The sequence below is a fragment of the Triturus cristatus genome, chromosome 1_2 (assembly GCF_964204655.1).
Source record: "Triturus cristatus chromosome 1_2, aTriCri1.1, whole genome shotgun sequence".
In the NCBI taxonomy this organism is placed as follows: domain Eukaryota; kingdom Metazoa; phylum Chordata; class Amphibia; order Caudata; family Salamandridae; genus Triturus; species Triturus cristatus.
Genome location: NC_140580.1, coordinates 872,096,479 through 872,108,979, shown reverse-complemented (window position 1 = coordinate 872,108,979; position 12,501 = coordinate 872,096,479).

The window sequence follows — 12,501 nt, the reverse complement described above, 5'->3', positions numbered from 1 at the left end:
CTTCAATTGCTGGACCCTTGGAACTGAGTTGCAGTGCCACCAGAAGAACCTGACATTGAGCTATCTGCACCGAAGCTGTGGTCCCCACTTGATGAAATGACTGTGGCTCACAACTCAAGCCCTAATGACGCCACAGGACCTCTGAAGAATTTCCACTAAGGGAGTTCCAAGCACTCCTCCACCGACGTACGTGATGCACCGCTCTGACTCTGAAGACGCAGCTGTGGCACAGTGGTTTGATCTCGATGCAGTGAAATCAAACCTTGTGGCTTGACCTCCAACAACTTTATCACAGCCCCCCAGCAGTAAGGAAAAGAGGTATCGTACCTGCAGCCGACGCCTCACCTCCCCTGCGCCCTACATCATCACTGGGCAGTACAGGCTGAACGGACCTGCACTGCTTCTAGGAACCAATGCATTACTTACTACAAGCGATGCATCATCTCCGTTGCGCAGCACACTGTCACCGGGTGCCTAGCAGTAAGGAACCGACGTATCACCTGCTTTTAACGATGCCTCACCTCCCTTGCACCTGGCATCATCTTTGAGTTTGGACACATTCAAGATACTGTACTAGGGTCTGTGTGACCCCTGCATCTGGCCCACAGTCCCTCGTGGTCGGACTGAACTTGCAAATTTGTCTTGGTCAAGCGTGACCCACTAGACCCAGTCAAAGCTATTATTTTCTAAGAACTATAACTTTTGTTAACTTTGAAGAATTCGTAACCTGATTTATGTATGTTGGACTTTTGTCATTTTGGTCTTGTTTTAATCAGATCAATATTGGCTATTTTTCTAAACTGGTGTGGAATCCATTTGTGGTGTTTTCACTGTATTACTGTGTGTGCGTACAAATACTTCCACATTTCCTCTGTGAATGGGCTTGATTGCTCCGGCCAAGCTACCAAGGGGGGTGAGCACAGGTTATTCCGAGGGTGTACTTACTTACCCTGACTAGAGTGAGAATGCCTAATTCGGGAAGGTGCAAACCACTCCCAACTAGAGACCCCATTTCTAATATTGGTGTTCAGCGATGAGGATAGGACTTGTATTTGTATATTACATACAGTGATTGGTGTACACTTCTTCCGTATCCAAGACCATCACACCGCGGCATACAAGTCTTGTTCTTCTCTTTTTGCAACTCTTGAGCTTTTGTCACAATCATGTCTCAGTCTGGAGAGCTTTCAGCTGTACCTGCGGATTGTGAATTTGAGCATGAGAGGTTTGAAACCTTACGATGCCTCAGCTTTAAAAATTCTGCAGGGATTTCAAGTGTTCTTTTAAAGGCCTCACTAGGAAGGAGGAGCTGCAAAAGGCGCTGAGGGCCTGGTTGGCAGCCAGGGAAGCTGGAGAGCATCCAAAGGATGGGAACTATGTTGTGGAGGTGAATGAACAGAGCCTGCACTGTGATATTTTGTTACATCAGAATATCCCTGAGGAAGGCACCCTCCAGGACAAGCAGCATTGTTACTTCAAAACCTCTATCCCCAGAGGAGTTGGCGGACAGGCAAGAAACCAGGAGGCTCAAGTTGCAGCTTGAAAAGCTCTGGATGGAGCATGAAAGAGAGAACGCTTTGGAGGAAAAGAGACTGGCCATTGAGGAGAAGAAACGTTCATTTAGCTCATGAGCTCAGACTAAAGAACATGGGTCTGAAAGTCAAAAGTATTGAGTCCAGCACAGATGGGGGCAGCATAGCTTCAGTGCAGTTTGAGAGGAAAGTGCACATACTTAAGGGCCTAGTGAATGGTTACACCAAGCAGGATAACATCGATCAGTGGTTTCAGGGCTATGAGGCAGCTTTGCACAGGAACAGGGTCCCTGATTGAGATTGGGGGGCAGGATTGTGGAAGCACTTTGAAGTGGAGGGCAGGGACACCTAGTCGGCCCTATGTACCACAGAGCATCTCACCTACACCAGCATGAAGGCAGCCCTGATCAAGAGGTATGATCTTATTCCAGAGAGGTACAGAGACAAGTTCAAGAAGGGTCGCAAACTTGATTCATGAACATGGCTCAAATGTTTATTCCTTCTGCGGATCACTGGATGGCTGGGTGAAGGACAGTGAGGTAACAGATTATCAGGGGCTGTACAATTTGATTGTATAGGAGCACTGTTCTAGTCTTTGTTTTCCAAAGCTGCAACAGCACTTGATTGACAGTAAGCTTACTGACCCCAGGAAGTTTACTCAGGAGGCGGACCGCTGGCTCTGCACTAGGGTCCACAAGAGGTTGTATGTGGGAGACTCAACCAAGGATGTGCAGAGTACTCAACAGAAGAAGGACGGGGGACAGAAATAATAAGAGTAAGGAGTTCTCTAAAGGGCCCCAAAATAGTTCCCAGGGTAAGAATTCCCATCCCCCTGTTGAGAAGAAGAGTTGGTTTCTGGCAGGGAAACCTGCAGGGGAGAGACCCCTGAAGTGTTTCACCTGTAATCCCAGGTGTGCCAAGCGGGCATAGCCCCCCACCGGTGGGCAGTCACTGGGGATGGCGAGTGTAGCACTTGGGGAGGAGTTGGCCCCTGTTACTGGCGGGGAGCCAGCTGACATGATCCTAGTCTCCCAGGGAGAGAGTGAGATGGTCCAGAGAACCCTCATGCCTGATAATACTAAGAAGTACAGACAGTGGGATAACATCAGTGGGAGGAGGGTAGAGGCTCTAAGAGACACAGGAGTCAGTATTACAATGGTCCGCTGCCATCTGGCTTCTGAAGAGCAGGTAGTCCCTAATGTGGTCCTCCAAGTTGTTGCTGTAGACAACAGAGAGTGCAAGTGCCTGGTAGCTCATGTTCCCTTTGAGTGGGGGGGTCACAGGTTCTGTGAGGGTAACTGTGAGTTGATTGTCTGCTGGGCAACGACCTCGAACATACCGCCTGGAAGGAGGTGGAGCACAGGTCGCACCTGTGGATGTTGGGATTGCCAGAGTGGGTGTGCCCGACCACACGGTCCATGGCAACCAGAGAGGGTGATCAGAAGGACCTGGAGGCTGAAATAGGGGTACAGGTGCCTGCCAGGAAGAGAAGGGGTGCAAAAACCTGCTCCTAAAATTCGCATGATCCAGGAGGAGGCTGAACCTGAGGGGCACACCCCGGTACCTACAGGTGAAGATGTGGCCGAACTGGGGGAATCTACCTAAGCTGACCCATTGGGAGTAGGCCCCACCAGAGAGGAATTCTGTGGAGCTCAGAAAGAGTGCCCTACTCTTGTGGGTCTTTGGAATCAGGATAAGGACCAGGCAGCTGGTAACGCCTCAGAATCTCACCTGACCTATTGGGAGAACGATCTCCTGCACAGCGAGCTTAAGGTTGCTGAGCCATGGGCAGTCTGTGTGCAGGTGGCACCCCAGCTCTTCTGTGCCTTCCTACTGGGTTTGGCTCATGGTGTGCCTCTGGCAGGTCATTTCGGGAAGGACAAGACCTTTGACAGGCTTAATACCCACTATTATTGGCCCCAAATGAGAAAGGCCTCAGATGCGTTCTGCAGGACTTGTCATACCTGCCAGGTGAGTGGCAAAAATGGCAGGAGTTGGAAGGCTGCTCTCCAACCGTTTCCTGTCATGAGCATACCTTTCGAGCGGGTGGGCATTGACATTGTGGGGCCTCTGAATCCGAAAACTAGGGCACAGATGGGGATCTTTTTTGATAAACAACTTTTTATTCATTTTACAAAAGAAAAGCACCAACCAATCTGCACCGTATTGCAATGATCGAGGATTACAAGCACAAGTTCTCAACACCCAACATGCAGACATTAATAAAGCAGAAATAAGATGTAGACAGTCGAACCTCTCACAGTTAGACCCCCCCCTCCCAACCATTTCCCCAAAATTCTGTGGTATTTCTTGAGACAACCACGTGCTGCATACATGACTTTCTCCTGTGTGGCGCACCAGTCCACTCCATTCCGCCAGCGCCCCACCCCTGGGGGTTCGGGGCATTTCCAAGAGGCCCCAATGTCCCTTTTAACTACCACCATAGCTGTTGTAAAGAACAGTTGTTCGTTGCGCGACCTGTCCAGCCCATCAGTGATGCTCAGGAGCGTGTGTTTAGGGTTGTGTGGAACCTCCCACCCCAGGACTTCAGAGAGTTCATCCTCGATGCTCCGCCAAAATCCCGCCAAGAGGGGACAAAGCCAAAACCATGTGGAGGAAGTCAGCAGGCTCATGTCCACACCTGGTACAGGCTGAGGACGGACTAAGCCCTGCGTGATGAAGGCGTGCAGGGGTAAGATATGCAGCATGTAGATAGTAGAGCTGTACCAAGCACAGCCTAGCGGAGGCAGTGACCGTTCTGGGGGCCATAAGGGCGTCCCGCCAGTCTTCTTCCTCCAAGGGACCCACCCAATCCACACATTGCGTCCGCAGTCAGTCCAAGGAAGTCGGGTATTGTTAATCAGTGTACGGTAAATGCGGGAAATGCCACCTCTCCCCAAGTCCCCAAACATAATCTGGGCTTCAGGCGGGCTATCATCTGGCAACCTCATGCCTGTTGTGAGATGTGAGCATAGGGCATGTCGCAGCTGGAGGTAGCGAAACAATTGTGAGTAATGCAGTGAGTACCTGGTTCGGAGATCTTCAAAGGAACGCATATGGTCCCCCACCCACACGTCCCCAAGCTGCGTAGTGCCAATGAGGTCCCAAGCTTCGAATCCCCGAAGCCCAGTCACCTCCCTGAACCAGGTCCCGTGCCACAAGGGTGTACATTGGGTCAGTGTATGTGTCCAGTCGGTGTGTCGCAGAGCCGGCCGCCAGGCCAGTAACACCGAGCGTGTAACCTCCGGAAAACGGGCTGGAATCGGGGTCCCATAAAGAAAGGATTGGATTCTAGCGAGACCCAGCTCCCCTAGTTCAAGCCTATAGGCTGGGTCAGACCACCCCCGTTGAACCAGTCATGTATGGAAAGAAGTCGTGTGGCTAAGTAGTATAGGTAAAGGTGAGTCATCCCCAACCCCGCGTCGAATGAGGGGATCCTGCAAGTACTGAGCGCTAGTCTGGACCTACCCCTTCCCACAAGAACTTGCTGGCTAAGCCATCAAGTTCACAGAACCAGGCTCTGGGAAAGCACGTGGGGGTGTTCTGAAGCATATAAAGAAAGCGGGGAAGCACCATCTTTTTAAAAAGGGCCACCCTCCCCATGGGGTTGAGGGGTAGTGACTGCCACCGCTGGAGATCCGTCCTGACCCGCTTCACCAGCGGAGTGGCATTAAGGGCCCAGCTGAGGTCAGGCAGCAGGGCCACCCAGATCCCGAAGTATTTGAATGATTGACGACGTAGAGGTATTTCGAGCTGCCAGTCAAAGCATTCTCGTGAGAGTTGAAGGGGAACTAGGACCGATTTATTCGGATTCAATCGGAGGCCTGAGGCCTGTGCAAAGGACTGTAAGATACGTAAACAGTGGGGACCGGACCGGGCAGGATCCGCCAGTTAGATAAGGACGTCGTCCGTGTAGAGGGCGATTTTTTCCGGTTCAGTGTTGGGCCACTCCCATCCCCGCACCTGATCGCAAGACCGCAACAAGGCCGCCAAGGGCTCCATCACTAAGGCGAAAAGCAGGGGAGAGAGGGGACAGCTCTGCCTCGTCCCTCTACAAACCGAGAAGGGCTCCGACAGGACTCCGTTTACTAGAACACGAGCCCTCGGGAGAGCGTACAGAACCTTGACCATGGCCCGAAAGCGGGGACCGAGTCCCATCATATCAAGAACATCGTGGAGAAAGCCCCAGTCCACTGAGTCGAAGGCCTTCTCAAAGTCTACCAGGAAAAGTGCTAGATATGGGGTGGGGAGGTGTCGGTGGGCCAAGGCGGAGTGCAGTCTGCGAAGACAGTGCTGAGTAAACCTGCATTGGTCAGGGTGGACCAACATAGACAGATGAGGTTTGAGGCGCAAGGAGGGTGGCGAACAGTTTGACCTCAGTGTTGATGAGGGAAATGGGGCGGTAGTCTGCGCATTGTGGTGATGGGGGTTGGGATTTTGGGAGGACTACAATGGTGGCTATGTCCGTTTCTTGGGGGAAGGAGCCTCTCTCCACCGCCTCGCAAAATAACGCGTCCAGGTGGGGGATGAGAACATCTCGGAATTGGGAATAGTATTCTTGGGGAAGGCCGTCAGGGCCCGGTGTTTTGCCGGAAGACACAAGAGCGATTGCGTCGCCAATTTCCTCGCGGGAAATGGGGTGATCCAGATCGACCCGAGCGGCGGCGTCCACACATGGAAGGCGGTCCCCCTCCGCGTCCAGCAAATCCGTAAGGGACAGGGATGGGGTTCGGGCCTCGTAGACCTTGTGGTAGTAGGCGACAAAGGTTTGCGCCATTTCCAGTGGGGCACGACACAATGACCCGTCCAGTGCCGCTATTTCAGGGATTATACGGTTCGCCCTAGGGTACGTAGCCAGGCGGTGAAGGAGCGAACCATTCTTGTCACCCCATCCATACACCCTGGCCACCTAGGAGCGCCAGAGGAGTTTGGCCGCGTCCAGCAACAGCTGTTTGATCTACGACCGGAGCCGGGTCAGAAGTCTTGGGGTGGAAGCATCTGGGGATCGGGCCGAGGCACGTTCGAGGCGCAGAGCCTGCACCTCTCGCAAGGTAAGCTGCTCCAGCTGGGCTTGTCGCTGGAGCTTGAGTTGACCCTTGGTGACCCCCCTAATCGTGGCCTTGCCCGCCTCCCATAGGGTTCCAGTGGAAGACACGAAGCCCTCATTAGAAAGAAAGTACTGTATTAGCTCCTGCCTCACCACCCTCCCGAAACCCTTGTCTTGAAAGAACCAGGCATTAAACTGCCAAGTTTGTCGGACTGAGGCGGGGGGGGGGGGACCCGCGAGGATCATCACTGGCGAGTGGTCAGAGATACCTCTTGGAAGAAGCGAAACGTCTTGAATCAGCAGACAATCCGTAGAGGGAACAAAGATGGCGTCGATGCGTGCCTGTGTGTGGTGTGCCGCTGAGGTGTGCGTGAACTGTTTAGAGTGGGGGTGCCATAAACGGCAGGCATCAGATAGACCTAGCGACGTGGACCAAGACCTCAGCTGTTTGGCCTGTGCAATTCTTCCAGTTGATGAAGGACCTGTTGTGTCAAGGTCAGGTGATGATACCGCATTAAAGTCACCCCCGAGAAATGTGGGACCAGCGGGCAGGGACGCTAGGATGTCAACAGACTGAGCTAGAACCTTCGTCAGCATCGAGGGGGGAGAGTAAAGGGACACCAGATTAAGCGGGTTGCCGTTTAGCATGCCACTGAGGGCCACAAAAGTGCCCTGGGCGTCAAGAGTTGTCTGGCCAGTCGCCAGAGGAAGGGAGCATTTCACCAGGATCGCCACCCCTCGGGAACCCCTTGTAAAGCCTGAGTGCCGCACTCTGTCATAGCCGTACCGCGTTAAGAAGGGACAGCGATTACCCAGCAGGTGGGTTTCTTGTAGGAGTAAGATGTCTGCCCCTAAGCGCTGCGCGTATCTGAGGACAGCCATGCGCTTGAAGCGATCCAAGAGACCATTAACGTTCCATGACATAATGCGCAGGGGGGCGTTTATCAATGGTGTGTCAGACATGGCCCTTGGGATGTTAGTGGGACTACAAGTCTGAAAGGGGATACCCATACCGGCTGCCCTATCGGGTGTACGTCAGGGAGCTTCGTGGATACCAGTGTGGCAGAACCAAAACAACCAAAACATAAGAACCGGTCAATCTGGGCCTCCGAAGGGAGATCTGCATGTCTCATGGGGCGCAAATTCAGGTGCCATAGGAAAGCTGATGTAGGTGAAGTAAAGGAAAGAAAAAGAACCAAAAATACAATTGAAACACGGGACAACGGTCCCACCCCCTCAACACCCTTCCCACCCCCCACCCTCCACTTCAGGAACGGAAGCATCTGTCGCCCTAACAATCAACCAATGAGTAACAACCAAACTAAAACGCTTGGGAATGGGATAGCGTGGAGGACCCCTCCTCATATCCGGATATGTATATACAAGTCCATCGGGAAAGGAAGAATGATCTGGGTTGGAGCACCATCTCCGGCCGCGGAGCTAGGCCCGGCGGGCAGAGACCAGTTCAAGCAGGATCGTGCAGGAGCACGGGCTACGGGAGAGGTCCGAGTCCGGAAGGTCGACCACCGGGGGCCCGGGCGAAGCACCCCCTCCATCCAGGCAGCCAGAAGAGCCGGAGCGCCCCCCAGTCGAGGTCCCCTGGGGAGAGATACCGGCTGCCGTGAGTGTCCCGGCGGGGAGGCCGAACGGGCCTCTCTCTGCCCACGGTGCCTGCGGGAGTGATTATGCTGAGGTTGAGGAGCGAAAGGAGCGGGGCGGTCGGGACCGCCCTCCGCCCCACCCCTGAGTCCAGCGCCCGATCCCTGGCCCGCAGGGGGCGCTCCTCCGTCGCTCAGGTCCGAGCCGCCGTTGGGTCATCAAAGCACAGTGTTTTGTTTGCAAACACCACATGCAGGTGAGCCGGGAAGGGGAGCCGGTATTGAATGTTGAGTGCCCTCAGCTTCTGCTTGACCTCCCCAAAGGAGTGGCGCTGGCCCTGGACCTCGCGAGTGTAATCCGGGAAGATCATAATAGCACAATTTTCGTAGCGCAGCCTCTGTTGTTTCCTGGCCTCAGCCAACACAGTGTCACGGTCCTTGAAGTTGAGAATCCGCATGATGAATGGGCGGGGGCGCACCCGGTGTCGGCCTCGGGGCCAAAGATTGGTGGACCCGCTCAATCGCAAACCATGGGGAGAGAGAGCCCTCAGGGACCCACGACCGCAGCCACCCCTCCAGGAAGTCTGCTGCACGGCCCCTCTCCACCCCCTCAAGAAACCCCACCAGGCGGAGGTTATTGCGCCGTGATCTATTTTCAGCATCCTCTGCCCGGCGATGCAACTCTTGAGTGTGCGATTGAAGACGGGCCACCTGCCCCTTAAGTTGCTGAACATCATCTTCGACAGTGGAGATGTGGGTTTCGGTCTCTGTAATACATGCAGTGGCGTTACGGAGATCCTGCCGAATGAGGGTCATGTCGACACGCACTTCTGCGATTTTGCCTTCCACCGAGGTCTGGGACGCGTGGATGGCCTGGAGGATGGTGGCCAAATCCGCGGATGGAGGGGCCTCCTGTCCAGGCCCACCCTCGGCAGGCCCTGCTTCCGAGGTGGTGAAGCGATCCATCTTAGTCTGGGTAGCCAGAGTTTTCGCTGACCTCTCTGTTCGGCCCATGACGGCTCCTGGGAGTCAAGGATTCTTCACGTCCCCACAAGCAGACCCCACAGTGAGAAGTCAACAAGCCAGAGCGGGTGAGCAGTGGGTCAGCCGGTACATGCAGCTAGCGCAAGGTCACGGTGTGGACCAGGATGCCACCGCCCGAAATGCGCGGCCGGAGTCAAGGAGGAGGAAGGGAGAAGGGATCCCGCTCCAGGGCTAAGCAGGGGTCCCCCCATGAGGGCCACAGAATGTTTCGCAGAGCAGTTTCATACAATGTCCGCAGGGATAGTAGCGGGTCCAGGACTGATGTGGCAGGAGACCACGGGAGCGCAGTAATGGGCCGCGCCAGACCCGGAAAGGAGAGGTTCAGCAGGGTCCCTTCACCGTTGCTGCAGGTCCCAGGAGGCGCACCGGGAGTGGGGGAGAGGGGGAGGAGACCGGGTGTGGAGAAGGAAGCCGAGTTAACCAGGGCCCCACGTACCCGCCTGCCGCCCGACCGACGGCCAAATCCTCCACCCAAACTCAGAAGCCTCAGCACCCCCACTCCTTACCTCCAGTCCAGGGCGCAGGAATACGCCACCCGCAACAGAGCTCCCACCGACCGCCCGCGGCGCCCTCAGCAGCGGCACCGACCTCAGGCTCAGCAAGGGCAAACAGGAATCGCCCAGGCCTCCCCACGTGGACTCCGTAGATTCTCCAATCCCCGAGGAGCTGCCCGGGCCCAGCAGGCGGCGGGGGGGGGGGCCCGTCTTCAGCAGGCCGCCCGGTGGCACCGGCGACGTCCCCCAGGCACTCCGACGTCCCAGCGCAGGCTTTTCTTTACATTGAGGACACTGGGGAGGTGAAGGGCAACCAGTGCTGCAAGTGCCCTGGACGGCGCCACCAGAAGCCAATCAGAGGTTGAGGGTCTCGCAGAGAAGTGTTTCTTGTCAGGGAATGGGAGACCCCCAACACGCCTCTGCACCCCGTGTCCCTCCAAGAGGTCCGTGGAGGAAAAAGGTCGTTCCTGCCTTCTCAGGTGCCGCCTGCTGCCAAGGCAATGCGGCGTCAGGCCTCCCCGCCTGCAGACCTCCCCTCCAGCGGCCGACACCGTTAATCGACAGCTCACCGCCCCAGATGATATAGAGATAGCAGGCAGCACCACGGCAGCCCCGTTGGGCCTCCAGGCTCCGCAGTACGGGTGGGCACAGGCAGAGGGCCGCACAACGCCGGATGCAGCAGGCCGTCCGATAAGCAGCCAGGCGATTGCAGTCTCCCCCGCCCGAAACGGCGGTCGATGGGCCAGCCGCACCACGGGGGCACCAGGGGCGGCCGCGGGAGTCTCCAGCGGGCCGGGACCGAGGGGGCAGCCTCGTGCCAACCGCGGCAGATACAAGAGCGGCGGGCCAGACCGGGCCCCCACCGCCGTTCACTCCAACACTCCAGGACCGGAGACAGGTGCAGGCAGCGCTCCGGAGCTTATAGCTCACCTCCGGGCCCCGGGATCACGGGGGAGGGGGCCCCTCCTACTGTGCAGTGGACCCAAACTGAGGGACGGCCAGCAAGGTCCAAAGGCCACAGGACGCGCCGATCAGCGCGGGGGAGCCGCCATCCTGATTGCAGGTCCCCGTCGGGAGGCCGAGTCCGGCGCCAGGCATCACACAGATGTGAAACTCGCAGCCAGAGGTGCAGCCAGAAGTAAGACAGCGACCCAGGCACTAGTTTAAGGGTCGGGTGGCTCTCTGGACGGGCGGATCATGGGCGGATGGCGGAGGGGTCCGGGAGCACACTTAGGGTGCGTCCACCATCTTGGCTCACCAAGCCACGCCCCCACAGATGGGGATCTTTACCCACTTGGGTTTCCCAAAGGAGCTGGTATCTTACCGGGGTTCCAACTTCATGTCTTTGTACATGAAGACCATGTGGTAGGTGTGTGGTGTTATCTACAAGTTCACCATTCCTTATCACCCCTGAGTAATGGGTTGGTTGAAAAGGTTCATCGTACCTCGTAGGGCATGATTATGGGTCTCTCCAAACCCATGAGACGCAAGTGGGACGTCCTCTTACCATGCCTTCTGTTCGCCTACTGGGAGGTACCGCAGAAGGGGTTTGGCTTAAGCCCTTTTGAGCTTCTGTATGGGCACGCTGTGAAAGGACCTCTCAGCTTTGTAAAGGAGGGCTGGAATCAAGCTCCAAGGAAGCCATCCCAGGATGTATTCAGTTACAAGTTGATCTTCTAGAACCAGACAGTATGCTTCCACATACTTGGCCAGGAGAATCTGGAAGCTAGCAAGGAGGATATGAAATGTTGGCATGACCAGAATACCACTCTGGTTGAGTTTTAGCCTAGTCAGAAAGTGTGGCACGGATAGGGCCCGCGCTCTGCAAGACCGCTGGTCTCAAGCCATTTGGGGTGAAGGAGCACAGGAGTGATATCCCCTACCTGGTGGACATGTATACTCCTAGGAACCATTTGAGGGTCCCACATGTGAACCACCTCAAACCACATTTCGAGAGGTCTGAATTGACCATGCTTTTGTTCACGAATGATGGGATGATAGAGGAGAGTGAACATCACCCCAACCTCCTGTCTTCCAAAGAGCAGTATGAGTCTCTGTCCTACACTGACCTTAGAACAGCATAGAGACTGTTGCCCAGCTGTTGGGACAGTTTGCCTCTCTGTTCTCACTCATCCCTGCAGTCACCCAATGTTGCACCCACAATATTGACACTGGGGATAGCCTGCCTGTTAAGCACAAGTCTTACAGGTTTTCTGATTGAAGCTGCTGGAGTTAGGGGTGAATGACCCCTCCAAAAGTCCTTGGTCCAGCCCAGTGGATTTCTGTGCCCAAGGCTGCCTCACCGGGTATCACAACTGAACTGCGGTCTGTGTTGACTACCGTTGGCTCAATGCTGTCACCAAGACTGGTGCGCACCCTATCCTCCAAGCTGAAGAAGCTCGTTGATCGGCTTGGAGCTGCCAAGTTTCTCAGCACGTTTGACTTAACATCTGGGTACTGGCAGATTGCCTTGACCAAGGGGGTACAATAGAGGTCAGTGTTCTCAACACCAGAAGGGTACTACCAGTTCCGGGTGATGCCTTGTGGGTTAAAGAACACTCCTCCTACATTCCAGCGGTTGATCAACCAGGTCCTGGCTGGGTTGGAGAACTTGAGTGCAGCCTACCTAGACAACATTACAGTCTTAAGCTAAAGTTGGGAGGACCATTTGTACCACCTTCAAGAGGTGTTGAAGGCCCTGCAGAGTGCAGACCTCACTATCAAGGCCCGTAAATGCACTGTGGTGTACTTGGGACACCAGGTAGGGAGCAACAAGGTGCAGCTCC